The following is a 17515-nucleotide window of genomic DNA, read 5'->3' on the forward strand; positions in this document are numbered from 1 at the left end:
CTGTGCTGCGTGGCATGCTTACCATTGGTTGCGCTTAGCAACTCAACCCGAACTTGTGTTCGCCGTCGGCGTGTACTTCTTGTAAGTTGAAGACTACAGCGTAGTCAAGAGCATCTTGTAGGCTAAGCGCGGAGCATAGCACCAGGAGGGATCGTCATGCCGTTGATCTCCATACTGTTGACACTCGTACATCAGCCTACTAAATACATTCACTTTGCTTCTCCAAGCGCGCTTGTCGGTTCGGCTTGGGAATTGCTTCAGATGCGACGCGAGGTTCTGTTGAGGCTTACGATTCTGAAGACAGCAGGTGAAGTTGTGATGTACTAGAGTACAAGTATAGTGGTAGACATGGGTGATAGCATGAGCTGCGAAAACAACGTGATAGGCACGGGTGTAAGTAGGAAGTAGGGTCAAAGTATGGTTGGAGATTGTTCTAGTTGCTGTAGTTGATGTTGTGTAAAGGAAAAGAAAAAAGGAAGAAGGGGTAGCAATAACTTCTCATATCACTCCACTCACTCACGCTGCCTTGGAATAGCGACAGCGGACGTTCATCAATGGGGTGGGCCGAGTCCAAAAGAGAACCCAGCGCTGCAACCACCGACATCCCGAGTCAATGAATGAAGTCGAATACGATCATCAAAGTTATTGAAATTGTCTACTTTTGGAAAGAAAGTAGAATAGAGAGTACTATAGAAATGATCCTGTAAAAGTACGGTCTTGGTTTGCTCAAATGAAGTTTGTTAATATCTATAGGGTTTGTGACAACCACACTATCCAAGGCGCATATAATATAGGAATATGATTGGCTTGTTCACTTCAACATCCATCACTCTGTACTGTAACAGACTTTCACTCTGATCATTTATCGTAATCAACGGTTGGTGGCTTTCATCCGTGTGTTGTGGTCGAAGCAGTAACTTGAATACACACCGAATGAATTTTACATGGCGATTTTACACTCTTGCCGTTACGGCATCATCTCTCGTATGGTCGTTTGCATTAAGCTGGACCGCTCTCTTGAAAACCAAGATGCAAAAACTGGGACAAAACGACACACAAGCTACGCCGCTTCCTTCAACACTAAACATCGCCATTAAAATCGCTAGTGTGCCAAGTATCGATCACCTCCAATTGTATCCAGCTGCAGGGTCCCATCATTCCCAGTCTGCCGGAGTGTGGCGATGGCAGTAACCATCGATCCGTTCTTCGCTCGACTTCGGCTGCGAGTTCGCTGCTTCATCCTGCAGTTCGACGTGCCACGCAGCCGCGGTTGGTACGGAATGCTCAGGACACGATTCGCGGGTGCCACGAGTTGCGAGGCAATACCAGCAAGTGTCTGCATGACCGCGTAGTCCGCAGTCGAAATGTTGTTGTGCGGCACTCGATCAGAAGTACACAAGGACGCTACAATGGACCCATCCGGCGCTCGAATAGGAAACCCAGCATAGAACCGAATACCGTGGTCGCGGACCACCGGCAGCTGGGAGAAGCGTAAATCACACTGCGCATTCTTGACAATCAGTGGTCTATCAACGTACACGGTGTGGGAGCACATGCTCTCGGTACGTGGCGTCTGAAGTCCAAAGTTCCGTGGGGGGTACGTTCCAACGGAGTGGAACACGTTTTCGTCCACGAGAGACACGAAGCCAATCGGGCACTTGAGACGTTTTGCAGCCACCTGAGCGAGAAGATGGAGAGCTGAGTGATCGTACTCTGGCTCTAGAATGCCTGAAGCTTGGATGTGGTGCAGCCGTCGAACTTCTCGAGCCGGAGAAGGGGTCGGGGGAAGTGGGTGCCCTTCGTACGTGGTTTTCGTGGCGTCAAATGTGTACCGGTAGTCGCGCCTCAAACCTGCAGTCTCCAAGCTGTGGGACTGAAATTTGTCCTGCGAGTCACGCAGCGAGCGGTTCACGTAGCGTTCAAGCTGCGTCTGCAAACTCTCGGTCGTCATGGATTCCTTTCTTCTGTCGTCCGGCTTCGCACGAGTTCGAGCTCCTCGCTTTACTAGAACTTGTCCAAGCTGGGCAAGTCCTTCGAACCGCTCGATGGTGTCACACGAGTAGAGCTTGGACTTGATATCTCCTCCCAGATCAGCATCAAGCTGCAAGCTGGGGCCTAAAGAATGGGAGGCTGTTTCGACGCCATCGTCATCGCTATCATCGCCAATGTCATCGCTCTGGAAAGCTTGAGACCACTCGGAGCTGCATCTTAAAGAAACTACAGTGGGTCCGAGCGCCGCGAGAATATCCTCGTCCGCAAAGGTGCACGAGTCGACGCGAACGACGCAGTTGATACAGACACGGTTCTTCCGGACTTCGCCAACTCGGGCCTCGACTTCGTAAAGCTGCGAGCAATCACCACACACAAGATGGCCGCATATCTGGCAGTAAAACTCACGTCGGAAGAAAGCAAAGCGCTTCAAGCAGATCTGACACGAGCGAAGTTGTGGACAGCTACCACGCTCGGAGCTGACTGGAGGCTGGAAGTAGATGAAGGACTGGAAACCAAAACGCCGGCGCCCGATAATACGCTCGAACTCGCTCAATTGATGCGTGAGCAGGTCCAGGATGTGCTTTGCCTCTGGGTTAACAACACTCGGGCCTCGTTGCTCCCAATTGTCTGGCGAAGTGCGACTGCGAGGGCGTCCATGACGATGATCCATTGCCGGAGAGTACTCGGCAGCGTTCTCAAAACTGGGTGCAGCCACGTACGCGTGAGCAAAAATCCTCGTGGTCTGCTTTTGGGCAGCAGACTCGGCGTCTTCAGCCTTCAACGGCGCGGTCTCAATGTCAAACGCAAGTCCAAGGTGATCCACATCCCGTCGGAGCACTGAGTGGTAGTCTCGCGGGGTGATTTGGTCGTGAACCCTCTTGGGCAGCGTCTTCATCACGTGCACAGCTCGATCCGAGTCCGGATAACGGTGTGTGAGTGACTCGAAGCACAGCCTCTGCGTGCTGGGATGTACCGGATGGCACAAGTGACTCGGCGTCAACAGAAGCCTCCAACTCGGACGCAACGCGGCCATCTGCACTCCCAGTAGCGCTTGGCTCGCCTCGCTCGACTCCTCGCCTGGAACGAGGCGACATCGCTCACGGTACAGCAGCTCACCTCCTTCAAACCTGCGTCCACTGAGCGCCTGCATGGTCGCCTCGTAGTCGCTCGACTTCTGGCTGACGAGGACGTTCAGCACCTCGTTCAAATGGCACTTCAACTGCATCGACGCCGCGACTGCGTGCTGCACCTCGCTTCCATCATCGCCCTCGTCTTCCGGCGGCATCCCCACCAACTCGAAAGTGTTGACACTATCCTGATCACCCGACGTCCGTCTCCAAAGCCGCTCATTGCGGTGCGGGTTACTCCGTAGCGCCGCGTGCAGCTTGGGCAGTGATCGGAGCAGGTCGTCGCAGATCTGCTGCCTGGTGAACACCAAGCGTGCTCGGCCGTAAATCTGTGCCACCAACCCGGACGGTGAATCTTCCGCTGGTGGGTGAGTATGTCGTCGAGGACCACGTCGGCGTCGTTGCATGCTAGCAGACCGACAAGCCCCGTCCTTCGGTGCTTGGAGAAGTGACTTGCAGAGCTCTGGGCAATGTCGGCGATGCGGCGAGCCTCAGAGTGGTAGGTGATAGCGGAGACTTGGATGGTGAAGCCCCAAGTCGCTCCTCTTCCTCACCGTCTGGTCTCACGTAATGGTCACCTCCCGCGCAGCGACCCTGCGAACACCCAGCAGGCTGCTACATGAACATCTTGAGATGCTCTGCAAGATCGCTCCAACGCTCGCCCTAAAAACGGCGAGTCTCTACGAAACCAACCACCTTTGCTTAGTCGGAACGACCGAGACCGACGCCAGCAGCAGCTTTGCCGGTATGGAGAGCACGATCCAGGCTGCCCATCAGCACTTGGTCGCTGACTCACCTCGGACGACGCGACGGAGGTGCAGAGACAACCAGGACGACGGGGCTCAGCTGGAGCCCTTCCAGGCCGACGTGGTGAAACTATCAGACCACATGGACAGCTTCCCGCTAGTGCCGCTGCCGGTCATTCCACTGCTGAGTATTGCAGAGCTGGAAAAGGTTGAACACGGCCTCAACGAGCTCCTGGAATCGTTGATGCCACACGAAAGCGATCAGCAGCTCGCAAGATATGCCACTCGACAGCTGGCGGCAGTGCAGCGTCATTTGACACAGCAGCGAGCTCAGGAGCGAGTGTTTCACATGCTGCGAGGCGATTTGCCCGTGACTCTAGTGCCCATTGGCGCTCCTACGCTGAGGAAGAGCTCGTCAGCTTCCGCTGCAGTGAAAATATGCCCGACGCCTCGCTCAATGGCAGTGTCGACGGACAACCAGCCGTCTGGACTGCCTCTGCGGCCTTCGTCGGGGTCGCTCACTCGAGCCGTACGACCCCAGTCTGGTAGTAGTAAAGACACAGCGAACTTGCATTGGAAGAGCAAGAAGGCGGCAGTGGAGATGGCTCGCGTAATGGTGCAAGCCAACGCGACGAGAAAGCCTGCTGCAGTGTCTGCGAAAAGTTTCGTGATATCGGCCGGAGACAATAGCTCGAGGAAGCGAAGGAGGCCGCGTGCACCACCAAAGCGGACCGCGGAAGAAGCAGCTCAGTATCAGGCGCAGCAACTGGAGCGCGAGCGTGAGAGCCGTCGACAGGCTGCTTATCAACGATTGGTAGCTCGACGAGAGCTTCAAGCTAAGCGAAAGCAGGAACACAAGAAGCACATACAGGAAGAGCGCTCCGACGACGTTAAAGATGGTAGCGGGGTGAAAGATAAAGACCCGAACGACAGCGATAGCGACTGTGAAAGCGAAGCGAGCGAGGTGAGCAACTGTTCTGAGAGCGACGAAGCAAACGAGAGAACCATCCTCGCTCTGGCCGTGCAGATCAAGCCCTTAACGGACGATGATGCACGGAGTGAGCAAAGCGAGACTGCTGATGATGTTGACGATGGCGAAAGCGAAGTGTACAAGGTGGATGGAGAAGATGCAGGCTCTGAGCCTAATGAAGAGGCCTCAGAAGCTCCCGAATGCCACTCTAGTCGTAGTATTTCCCTCAGCAACTCGGGGACGGATGACCAGGCCTCTGAAACTGTGCGTCACGAGACGGAAGGGCAGACTTTATCTTGGACACCTTCAGTAATTCCAGGGGGCTCGGTCGATTCAGAGGGTACAGCTCAATTTCCCCCGGGTGACAACGAAGTTAAGCAACAGGAAAATGACACCAAGCCCGTCACCGAGGTCCAAGCAAACGAGCGAGAACAGAACCAGGAAGAAGCAATTACCCTTGATCTGCAGCGTTTCATTGCTTCACGGGCGGCAGCAAAGCTTGAACAGCTGCAGGCAGAGAAAGAAGCTCGAGACATTGCGTTCCCAAGGCCAGCGTTTGCTCCTGTTGCCGTACCAGCCACACCTTTTACAAGCGAGATTTTGAACGGAGAACTCCAGTCCTTCGGTTTGCCTTCTCTCCGACCTGATGCGGGGCACTACAGCGCTGAAGGAAGAAGTGGCGAAAGTTTATCAACTACCCCACCAACTTTGACAGGTGAAAATGACGCTAATGCACCGATTGAACCAACTTCACATGAGAAACAGCCGTGTTGGATAGATGAAGTTCGACAAAGCGCTGTCGAATCGAAAAGCAATTCTCCTGCTCGTGGCAAGGCTTTAAGTCTTCCTCGTGCCCCAGCAGTCGAGTGCAAGGACTACCGATCCTACTTCAGCAATTTCCACTGCATTCTCACGTCCGTGTTCGAGCAATCCCGCGGAGCTTCGTTGAATACGTCGTCTTCGTCTTCTCTGTATCACCGACCGGTAGGTGCGAACGGGGAGCACACGATGAGACTGCAGCAAAAGCTGTACGAAAGTTGGCAAAGCATCATGCACGACTACGCCACTGTGTTCGGGCCTAAAATTGTGGCACCCGAAGGAATGGTGCCTGCAGCAGCAGCAACACCGTGGGCACCGCACTACCGGATCAACTCAACAGCACGGAAGGAGGTCTCGGAGATTGTTACGCAGGCCTTGCAGCGTTTGGGTGGGGATTGGGAGGATCATCCGTCGGGACTTGGTCTTAAAACCACGTGGAATTTACTCTGGACTTGGAGCAAGCCACGAGTAGAACGTCAGACGCTGCTAGCTTGGCAGAAAGTGAACCATTTCCAACATGCCAAGGCTCTCACTCGCAAAGATTGCCTGAAGAAGCACATTGGCAAGTATCTCGCTGCAGGTGGGCGTCTACGTCACGCTTTCGACATTATCCCGCCGACGTTCTTGCTGCCGAAGGAGTATGTGGCCTTTGTACAAGCGTTTCAAGAGCGCAGCGAGCGACTGCGGCAAAGTGGGTTTTCAGAAGGGAAGAACATTTGGATCATGAAGCCCGTGGCGCTCTCTCGTGGACGTGGGATCTCGTTAGTGAACGATCTGAGCCAAGTGATCTACGGCGAGCAGGTGGTTATTCAGGAGTATATTGCAGCGCCGCGACTGCTTGACGGCTTCAAGTTCGATCTGCGCTTGTACGTGCTGGTGACGTCGTTCAACCCTCTGGAGGCTTTCCTCTACGACGAGGGCTTCGTGCGCCTTTGCACTAGACCTTACGAGGACGGCGATCTGAGCAACATTCTCGTGCATCTGACAAACAGCAGCATCCAGAAGGACAACGAAGATGCCATTGCTGGTAGTGCGAACCCGATCGCTAGCGCGATGAAAGAAGAGACCGGCTTGAGGTCGCACGAGGTAGATGGCTGCAAGGAGAGCAGCAGTGCGCAAATTGATGCGGGGGGTACGAAAACGACGTTGGCTTATCTGTGGCGACGGCTGGCAGCCGAGGGCGTTGACGTTGACCAAGTAAAGCGAACCATCGAAGAGGTGGTGCTCAAGGCTCTCCTCTGTGGTGAGGATCACATTCCTTTCCAAGTAAACAGCTTCGATCTGCTCGGCTACGACATTTTACTTGACGCTGATCTGCGTCCGTGGCTGATCGAGATCAACTCGTCTCCGTCCATGGCGCGCGACAACGATCTGGACTACCAGGTGAAGGACGCCATGATGCTGGACACGCTTCGAGTGGTGGACCCGCTGCACTTCGACCGTGCGAAACTGGCTGAGGTTATTGCTCGGCGACAGCGTGAGCTGGAAGATGAAAAGCGGCGGCCGCACGCACATACGCGCCACCCTCGTGAGGCTGAAGAACTGGCAGCACGACAGCTCAACGCAGACCTGACTGCCATCCTGCGAGGACGAGTGCCTCGAGCGTACGGAGAAATCCCCGAGAATATTGGCAACTACAAGAGGCTTTGTCCGCACACAACCATCCACAACCAGCTCGTGAAGCTCAAGCGGAGCTGCCTGCGAGGCAAATCGTGCTGAAGTGTAGCCATATCGACTGTCAGCCAATCAGAAAACGAGTTTTGGTCCACTTCAACGTGCTCTGCATGTGCATCTCGAAGGGAAGCCCCGCTTATGCTTTAGCCACGCATTCAGTGAATGGTTCCCCGCAACGAAGCGTGTTGTCGCGAATAACACGAGATTCAGACTCTGCATGCAGTCAGCAACGTTCTCGTGGTACAGTAGCGAGCGGGTGGCCACCAGTTCTCTGTCAAAGCACCGGGATGGCGACCGTCGACTCACATTCAGGATCTGGCCCTGCATTCAGTCACGAGACGGGCCAGCAAAGTCGACAAGATCAGCAAGAGGTGTTGATTGGCGCAAGGCTTCTAGAATGGCCGCGCTCGTCGCAGCCCCTGACTCGGATAACGCTGAAGGAGTTCCCACTTTTGAATTCGCACACTGCTGCAGTGGACTCCTGCCGGACACAAGCTTCTCTACAACATGTCAAACGTCAGCGCCGAGAATCCGTTGGCTCCCAACGTGGCTGTCGGCTGTCTTGCACGACTGAGCCCTGTCGAGCTGATGCCCGAGCGGTACTCGCGCCACATGAAGATCATCACCAAGCTCAAGCAAATCCGCCAGGTGCAAGTGTCTCGGACTGGAGGCAGCTACACCATCGACGTGTACACTACATCGCAGTCGACGACACGCATCCCAACGAGGTTGATGGCCGCCGACGCGGCGTTGGTCGCAGCAAAGCAGCAGCAATCCGTGGCACTTTTTAGCCGACCTGACGTCCACATCGAGAAGCAGTTCGCCGACTTCGTGGATCTCCGCGACGAGCTGTACGACGCCTGCCACACAGGACCCCACTTGTACATGAACTGCAGGTTTTGCAGCGAAGTGACACGCTACCTACTATTCAGCGCAGTGCTGCCGGGTGCGCTTCTGACGTGGATGCTGCCGCCGTGGCAGCGAACCAAAGCGGTGCAGAGGTTCGTCGAGTCCCTCCTGTTGCTGGCAGTTTCTTGCCCAGTGATCGACTCGCAAGCTTGCACTTGTCAAGAGAAGCTACCAAGGAAGCTACACCAGTTCCTCTTCGAGACCTTAGCTTGAAGACTACGATTTACCGACACTTGAACCTTAACGTTAACTAAAGTATGCTAAAGCCAACACTGTACAAGCCACAAGTTCATGTAGCAGAGGAAAGTAGCGTAACTATTGACGGGGGCAACGGTCGTGGATCCATGTTGCAAAGCGCCGGACCGTTCGCATTCAGCGCTACGAGACGGTCCAGTTGAAGGTTGCGCGCAGGACCGGAACCAGTCCTGTGCTCACTTTTGGACTTCTTCGCTACTGCACTCGCCTCCTGCAGCAAAACTTCATTACGAGCATGACGAGCGTTCAGTTGCAAGCTCCAACCACCGTCGTAGGCGGTGGTCTCGCACGACTCACTCCGATGAGCGTCATGCCCGAGAAGTATTCGCGCCACATGCAGACCGTGACCAAGCTCAAGCAGATTCGCAGCGTGCTGGTGTCGGCTACCACCAAGAGCAGTTACGCCATCGATGTGTTCACTCCGTGGCACTCCACATCACGCATCCCGACGAGCCTGAAGGCTGCAGCCAAGGAGTTGCAACGTCCAGACGTCCACATCGAGAAGCAGTTCGTCGCCTTTGTCCATCTGCGCGACGAGCTCTACGAGTCCTGCAAGACGTCGCACCCCACCACGGGCTGTCCGTTCTGCAGTGAAGTGGCTCGCACTCTGCTTTTCGGAGCTGTGCTCCCAGGTACGGTGCTGACTCTAGTGCTCTCCCAGCACCAGCAAACCAAGGCAGTGCAGCGATTCATGGAATCCTTGCTGGTTCTTGCTGCGTCCTGCCCCGTTATCGACTCGGACGCTTGTCCATGCCAGGAGAAGCTCCCGCGACAGCTCTTCAAGTTCCTCTTCGCGGATTAGTTGGCTTGAAGTCTCCCGCCAGTGTGCTCTTGGCACGCGCGAGTTATCTATCTATCTCTACTTATACAAGTGTCCTCTACAGCAATAAATAAAAGTATTCCTTCGACACAAGCTCAAACCATGTACGCAGTGACATTTGAACTGCAGAGTCACCCCTGAACCTGGCCCAGTTGAATATACACCGTCGTTGGTAGTACTGTAGGTCGCCGCTGGGGTACGTTGCCTCGTGAAGAAGTGCACGACTGCGTGCTGCTATCGCCATCGCGCAGCGTGTGAGAAGCAACATGGCGTCAAGTGTCTACAACTGACTTGGAGACGAAGGTCTCGCTTCTAACAGTCCAGACCAAGACACGCCAGTGGACTGCCATAAGCAGTAGCCTGAAACCCTGGAAGCGGAAAGCCACAACCGATGCGGCCTCGGACGAAATGTTCACGAGGCGTTGACGCCCGCTGGCCTGAATGTTTGTAACCAGCCAGGAAGCGCACAGCTTTGGGCTTGGACGAGAGTTCTTCAAGCAAATAATTTACGCGTTAAAACCCGAGCGTTTTCGATGCTCGTTCGCAACCGCCGTCTCTAGTGGCGAGGTGCGAGTTCAAGTCACCAAGGTGGTGTTGGTTGCTCGGCGACGCCATGCATCGCCGGTCGCTAACTTAACATTCCCTCGTCCTCCTCGTCCAGCCAGTGACTACGTCACCACGAGCTTTCTCTCTCCAAATACTATACTTCCACCTCCTACATCATCAACGGACAGTGATCCGTCGGCGTAGGCAGCCTCCTGTTCACTCTGGTCAGCAGCCTTGGCTGCACAGGCCCCAGCTCGTCCTCGCCCACGAAGAGACCTGCTCGTTTCCTCTCCCTCGCTTCTGAAAAGTCCGAGGCCTTCTGGCGACACAAAGTCGGACCGCACGGAGGCGGTGGCCCGAGGCTGCCAAAGTCAAAGTTCTCGGGCGTCTCCAACCTGTTGTTTCCTGTCTCCTGCGCCTTCTGCTCGTCTTCTGCTCGGCACGCGACGCACCACTCGCCTCTCGCCCGGATGCACTCGCAACACCGTCTCGTCGCTGCACGCCACAGTGAAGGTCCCTGTGATGTCCTGCCCGCCCGTTCTGCCTCGTTCCCCGCCTCTGGGAGCATTTTGCGGCCTGCGTGTTGGTCCAGCGAGACAAATTCCCCCGGACGTGGCTAAATCGCTCTTTTTGCCGCCGAATTTCGAGTTGCCGTGCGCCTCTCCCACTCGCACGACGCTGCCGAGTTCGCTGAAGCCCCTACCCGCTCGCTGCTGCACGTGGTCGCGTTGATGTCCTCTCCAAACGCTCGTCGATGCTGCTACGCTATTGTGAAAATGGTCAGCGCCGTTTTAGTTTAGAAATGAAAAACCTCGCGCTATAAAACCTCGATTACCATCATTCAGACAAACTGATGAAGAGAATGGAGATGACTGGAGGCAGGACACAGATGAGAGCGTTGGTTTACATGACAAGATTTGCTGCGGCATCTTCTGGACGTGCATTTTTTTATATCAGGGCTTCGCTGTGTGTGAGCCAACACGCATCTCAATTCATCGACAAATACTGCTCGCAGACATGGCGGGCGCTTCAAGGTGAAATCATCGCGGAGCTACATGTATTGTATTGGCGAGCCTCTCGATGAAAGCTCCAGCCACGTGTTGAAGTGGGTTGAACATCGCCATCTGATTGGCCGACTGGTGGTTTCCGATTTTCACCGATGGCTACACTTTCGAGTTTCGAGAAATGGGTACATGTGTCCTTGGCAGCATCATCCGCGACTGCAGTGGATTTGCTGCCAAAATCAATGACAAACATCCCGTATTCTTATTTCGCCAAGAAGTATTGCCTTTCATTATCGAACCATACAGCTATGGTACATGTGCTTAAAATAAAGTTCATGTTTCTGTAGATGAACAGGTTATCCTTGCCGTTTTGGTCATGACTAAGGTCATTCTCATGCAGTTAACTCCGTCGTGTCGAATGTTTGTGCCGATAATAGCACGTGCGAGCTGACACTGCGTGTGAAGCGTGGCAAGACGCAGTTGTACATCTACGCAGTTCACACAATCGTGGTTATCACTGGCGAGATCATCATAGAATACTGCATCAACTGTGAAGAACACGGCGGTGACTTCGACTTTTTGCTGCGTTTTCCCCAATGAATGATTATCACGACACCAGCCCAGAGATCCGTTTGAGGAAACTAACGATGGCATACTCGGACCTTCAGTGGGTTGAACCAGAATCGGGCTGAGGGTGCACGCAGAGAGCATTGATTAATGCAGCTCACGATTCCATTCATATGTTCAATGGTTGCATTTACTGCATGTTGGCTACGCTTCATGATCCACGCGCGCTTTGAGGAGAAGCCTCCTAGGCCTCGAGTCGGAAAGCGTTGTCCCGCACACCTACCATAGCAGTTAGTTTTCCACTTTCGGACCCAAAGTGACAGTGAAATCAAGGCCATACCGTTAGATCCCCGAATTACGTCCAAACCAGCTTGTATTCTAACAGATCGCGTTGGTGTGTTTTTCACGACCAATTTATTGGCAATCCTCGACACAACTTCATGTCTCGTCATTGCTGGAGGCACAGTCTTCTAAGCTGAGGGTGCTATGCCTAGTTGAATGTATGTCGACGGCATTCCGCTTCACATCGTGCTTTGAGTAGCACTTCAAAAAGAAGTCATTTACAAGCATCATTTCACCCCTACCTTGTATTTGTACGTGGGTTAACGAGCAAGGCGAACACACCATAATAGCCTTCAGTTGAGTCAACAAGTTGTGCTTCGCCATGAAACGATCCATCTAAGATCTAGTCATTTCTAGTGCAACACACCGACAATCGTGGTGGCTCGCTCGAACGCTGAGATTGCCCTTATCATCCAGCAACTTGCAGAACCAGCACCTCTTTTCATTTACTAACGCCGTGAACCCCACGGAGTGCGAGAGCCTTGCTTAAACAGAAGAGAGCAGATGCCTGTTGTTTGTCCAGCAGCGAAGCGAACGAAGGTCAGAGTGAATGTCTATTACAGTGCAGAGTGATGGATGTTGAAGTGAACAAGCCAATCATATTCCTATATTATATGCGCCTTGGATAGTGTGATTGGTCCAAACCCTATAGACATTCTCGACGTTCAGTAGAGCAAACCAAGACCGTACTTTTACAGGATCATTTCTATAGTACTCTCTATTCTACTTTCTTTCCAAAAGTAGACAATTTCAATAACTTTGATGATCGTATTCGACTTCATTCATTGACTCGGGATGTCGGTGGTTGCAGCGCTGGGTTCTCTTTTGGACTCGGCCCACCCCATTGATGAACGTCCGCTGTCGCTATTCCAAGGCAGCGTGAGTGAGTGGAGTGATATGAGAAGTTATTGCTACCTCTTCTTCCTTTTTCTTTTACTTTACACTACAACAACTACAACATCTACAGCAACTAGAACAATCTCTTACCATACTTTACTGTACCCTACAACAGCTAGAACAATCTCCAATCATACTGTCACTCTACTTCCTACTTAGACCCATGCCTACCACCATACTTGTACTCTAGTACATCACAGCTTCACCTGCTGTCTTCAGGATCGTAAGCCTCAACATAACCTCGCGTCGCATCTGATGCAATTCCCAAGCCGAACCGACAAGCTTGCTTGGAGAAGCAAAGTGAATGTATTTAGTAGGCTGATGTACGAGTGTCAACAGCATGGAGATCAACGGCATGACGATCCCTCCTCGTGCTATGCTACACGCTTAGCCTACGAGATGCTCTTGACTATGCTGTAGTCTTCAACTTACAAGAAGTACGCGCTCACGGCGACCACTGCAGCTGCCGCGACTCCCAATGTGGACGACACCTGCGACGCACTGCTCGAGCCGGACGCAGAAGCCGACGCCGCCGATCCCTTTAGTGAGCTCGATGAACTCGATGTCGTTGAGGTGCCTGAGGAAGACGAGTCCAGCGTGGAGGAAGACGCAGTCGTCGACGACGACGAGCCGGTCGTGGTCGTGCTGGATGAGCCTGTCGTCGTGGCGCTGGAGCCCGCCGTGCTGGATGCCGTCGTGGAGGTGGCTCCACTACCAGTCGATCCCGCCGTAGATGTTCCTGTGGTCGTATCAGTGCCAGTTCCAGACGCCGCAGTGGATGCGCCAGTCGCCGATGCACCTGTTGCCGTTGTCGCTGCTCCGGTGCTTGATGCCGCAGTGGAGGCGGCGACGGAGGTGCCGGTCGCTCCGGTTGTGGTGGTTGTGGCACCCGCAGTCTGAGCAGACGTGCCGGCAATGGCAAGGGTGGCGATGAGGAGAACCTGGAAGACCTTCATGGTTGTGTTGGTTTGGGGTCGAGTATTCGGTGGAGCTTGTTGACTCGATAGTAAATGTGATAGTGAGGTCTATCGAGGCAGCTCTTCAGCCGAAGGTGTCGGCACAATGACAGACATCGTAAGCGCTGTGGATACCCTCGCCAAAGCCTCAAAACCCCTCGCCAAAGCCCCTCACCAAAGCAGACTACTGGCGTGAGCGGCCAGCTGCGAGTATCGCATGGGCTAATACGTACGTGAGAGCCACACAAGAAGGGCGACCAACTGTAGGCGCAGTATTTCTTTCCGGGTAGCATACCTGAAAAGAAATACACATGGCACCGCATGTCAGAATCATTTCGAGGCTATCACATAGACTTACTCGAAATATAACTTGCCCCAGCTCACGGGAAGGCTATCTGCACGCACTCTTCAAGGAGCCCAAGTCACCCACAAAGATACACATTCTGGTAATGAAGTGAAGTGCCGATCAGACACTGGCAAAATCCCTCCGTTTGGTAGTTCTAACGCAGGCGTTGACTCCTCTGTGGAAGCTGCGGGCGTGGACGCATCATTGAATCCTACACGAGTGCAACTTGACTCCTCAGTGTATCATCCAGAGGCGATGGGGAGTTGGTCATGGCACCTCAAACGACATTGCGAGACTCGGGTTCAAGGCTGGTGCCCGGCCAGCAAGAAATGGACGCTCTGCTGGGGTTACAGTCGTCGTTCGGTTGGCTTTCCCTCTTTGGTGTAGGGGAAACGAGCATGCCACCCCTGGTGGCGACGGCCATGGAGCAAACAGCCCACACGGTTATGGAGCGCGCGTTGCTCAAGACGTCTGTCAGCGATCAATGCCATATCAAGCGCTTTGGCAGGTGGTTTTCGAGCAGTGTGCCACTTTATCGCCGTGTATCCGCTGCATCCCGCCGTCATAAAGTGTCGAGTCTGTTGGTGACTGGAGCCCGAGTCAAGGACACGCCGTCCAGCTGACCTTTTGGTGAGCCTGATCGCATGGAGCGTCTGATCTATCCGTTCAACGGTAGTCGTCGCCGTCACTGACGTTGTACCACATGCATCCTAGACAGCTCACCAGGACGGTCGTCTGCACGACCAGCGCAGTCTCCGCTAGCGGAGGATCCCTACCTGCATGTCACCAGCCATTCTTCAATCTGCGGCGCAGTGCTTGCAAGTCCGTCGTAGCAGTTGGCCATGAGTACTCGACCCGATCGTTCGGGCAGCATCCAGTCAGGCCGAGCCCCGACATATCCTCGCAAGTCCTTGACCTTTAAGTCGTACCGGCCACCACAAGAGCAGCGTCGTGGTGGACTCGCGATCCAAGGCAGTCGCGGCAAGCAGAACGTGCTCTTCACAGACCAGCAAATGGCCGACGACCTCTTGGCCTCCGTCCCGAAGCTGCACGCTGCCATCTCCACGGACGCACGAGGCAGCTCCGTGTGGCACCGCAAGAGCCGCAAGGACGGAGTGGCCACGTACGCTCTCGTGCCCAGCACCGACGGCTCGGACGACTTGGACTTGGCCTACGCGTCACTGGCCAAGACGCAGATCAAGTGCCACCTGAACGAAGTGCTCAACGTGCTCATCAGCCACGAGTCAAGCAACTACCAGAGCACCATGTCGGCCCTGTGCGGCGACAAGTTCCGTGACGGGCGCGTGGTGTTCCAGCAGCGTTGTCGCTTTTCAGAAGGAGCGCGACAGACGTTGTCTGGCCCAGACACGGCACAAGGCCAGAAGGTGCTCATTAGTGTGAACCAGGCGACGCTGCAGCCCACGCTGCGCTTAAAGCTGCAGTCGAAGAAGCACCGCGAGCCTCAGAAACTGTGCTTCGCGTCGTTCACGCACCAGTACGCGACCAAGGACCGCGCGGTGCATGTGATGAAGACACTACCCAAGCGTGTCCACGATGAGCTCGTGCCCCGTGCTGAGCGCACAGCACTGCGTCGTGAGGTGGATCACCTTGCGGTTGGCTTCGACATTCAGTCGACACCAGCCCCCGGTGGCAGCAGCAGCCAAACGACCAGCATCATCGCACACGGCTACGCCGCAGTGACGCCACCAGAGGCTTTCGGTGTTAGTACCGACACTCCGAATCCGCGATCACGGTCTCAAGTGGCGCATCGTCGCGCGGCAATGGCGAACCCGGAGGCTAAACACGTCGTCGACTTGCTGACTCGCTCGTTGCGGGCGTTCGAGCGCGTGATTCGGCGCCGGCGCTTCGGTTTCCAGTCGTTCGTGTACTTCCACACAGCGTCGGTGGGTGACCCAGAGCTGAGGTCGTGCTCCATTTGCAGGAAGAGGTTCTCGCTCATCCGACGGGACTTCTTTTGCCAGCTCTGCGGTCACATGGCATGCAGGGACTGCTCTCAACTGTACGAGGTCGAGGCACGCGTCGGCCAAGTCCGTCAGAACCGCATCTGCGTGGAGTGCGTTGTGCGCGTGGATGCCTGCAAGTTTGAAGACGAGAACCTCATCGCCGCACTCGGACCTACAGTCGTGAGCGACGATCGCTGGTTCTCCGATAGCGACCTGGAATCGCTTGATGACGACTCGGAGACGGCTTCACTCGAGTCCGATCCTCCGTACTCGTCGCCCAAGGACATGCTACATGACCAATTGGCATCGGACGACCCAGCTACGAGATCTCATGCTCTGGAACAGCTTGGGCGGCTGGTTAGCCCTACAGAGTCTGCAGCATCGCAGTCGAGACGCAGACGTAGACACAAGTCCAAGTCTGCTAAGGAACCACCCAAGGGGTTGGCCGAGAAGGTGCGTTGGGACATTGAGCACCACCTCAAGCAGAGTTTGCGCGCGGCCGAGAAGTACACCCAGCCGGAGAACTGCGACGTGGCTGATCTGGAGAGAGACTACGCCTTCGAGTTCGATGGCTCTCGAACGCGCGACCCGAACCACCCGCTCCCGCCCACGCCCGAGTTGGATAAGGAGAGCAGGCGACTGCAGTACATCACCCAGTCGGGGGTGCTGGATGCGACGTATGATCGAGCTGCTCTCAACCTGTTAGCTCAAGTTGCAGCCAAGCAGCTGAATTGCCCGGTTGGCTACGTGTCGATGGTTGGGGAGGACACTTTCCACGCTGTGGGCACCTTCCCCCAACGACCTGCAGAGATGAACGTGGCTCCGCGCGTCGAGAACATGTGCGCTCACACAGTTTACGCCGACAAACCCTTGGTCGTCAAGAACCCGCAGCGTGATATGCGCTTCGCGCAGATGCCTATCATCAGGGACGCCGGCGTCAAGTTCTATGCGGGCTTTCCGATCCGTGCCCCCGATGGTGCCATCGTGGCGTCGTTGTGCACTTCCGACTTCAAGCCGCACGACAGCATCTCGACGAAAGAGTTCGCGACTATGGAGACCCTAGCCAAGCTCGCAGGGCAACTTGTGGCACCCCGACAACTTGCTGCTGCCGCATACTAAACACCACTTTTAGGTAGCCAACCACGCTTTCCGAGGCAACAAACTCCCCCATTCAACAATCTACGCGCCTTGTTCTCAATGAAAAGCGAGATCGACGCAGGCGAAACGTCAAACCATCGTCCGCTGGCACTGCCCGCGCCTTATTTTTGCTGTTTGTGCCGCGTACAGAAACCTCGAGACTTCTTCAAAAACAATCGGACGCAAATTACTTCGCTTCAACACGAATGTCGCCCCTTGTGCACCACAACGTGCGAGATGCCAAGGCTCGATCTGCTCGATCTGCACTTGGGCGCTCCTCTTCACCACGCCCTGGCTTTTATCGTCTATCGATCGCGCCGCTGAAAGTTCCCTCCTTGAGCTCATTCTAGGTTTATCTCCATCGCAGCGCGTTACCAGCTCGACTCAAATCGAAGCAGAAATGATGTTCCGACAGGTTTGGTTATGGGCGGCAGCGGCGCTTCC

This window comes from Phytophthora ramorum, assembly GCF_020800215.1.
Source record: "Phytophthora ramorum isolate Pr-102 chromosome Unknown Phyram_PR-102_s0001, whole genome shotgun sequence".
NCBI lineage: Eukaryota > Oomycota > Peronosporomycetes > Peronosporales > Peronosporaceae > Phytophthora > Phytophthora ramorum.